Source organism: Castor canadensis, chromosome 8 (assembly GCF_047511655.1).
Source record: "Castor canadensis chromosome 8, mCasCan1.hap1v2, whole genome shotgun sequence".
NCBI lineage: Eukaryota > Metazoa > Chordata > Mammalia > Rodentia > Castoridae > Castor > Castor canadensis.
In genome coordinates this window covers 111,664,461-111,665,316 of record NC_133393.1, presented here as the reverse complement: position 1 = coordinate 111,665,316, position 856 = coordinate 111,664,461, and positions in this window count along the sequence as shown.

Below are 856 nucleotides of genomic sequence, written 5' to 3'. Positions count from 1 at the left end.
CCGCGGCGGCCCGGGCGGCCCTTGGACTGGGACTGGGCCCAGCCGGGTTGCGAGGCGTGGGCGGGGCTTCTGGCCTCCACCCGTGGAGGTAGGCCAGCCCCGCGCATCCCCGCACAGCTGGCCTGACTGCGGGTCTCCCCGAGCTGCCCTCGGGGGAGGGAGTCTGCGGGAATGAGGAGCCAGGCATTTGTGGAAACCCTGCTCTGCTGGAATGAAGTGGAGAACCCTCTCGTTCTTGTCCAGGAAATGTCCGTAAGGCTAGTGACCTCGCAAACCAGGTCTGCCAAGGTGCCCTTGAATCTCTTTCTCTGTGGCATTTCAAATCATGGCTGTTGAACTTTGAGTTCCCCCAGAAGCCAGCTCTCCTTGTTTTTCAGGTCTCAGCTTTAACCGGAAAGGCTTCCCCAACCACCCAGTCCTTCCCGCTATCTTTCCATCCATCCTACCCACCCACCCTCCAAGGTATTTCATGACGATGGTATATGCCTTCTTTATCAGCACTTGCTACACTCCTTGGAATTATTAAGTATTGTCTTTCTTGATTAGGCTGTAAGCTTAAGAGCAAGGACTATATAAGACTTGCCTCCCTTTGAATCTTTCAATTCCCAGCCCTAAGTGCCAGGCTATAAACATTTGGAAATGAATGAATGATACATCTTAAGCCATTATGCTCCGATTTCCCAGTGTTTCTGTCTTCCATGCTGACTCCACGTTGATGAAACGGTTTTGTTCTATGATTACTTACTTTTCTTTGTCTGTCTTCCTCGTTCATTCATGAAATACTTGCCCAAGAAACTCTAGTGGCATTTCTGATATTCTGCAACTAAAAAACTACTGTCAGTTAGACAAACATACT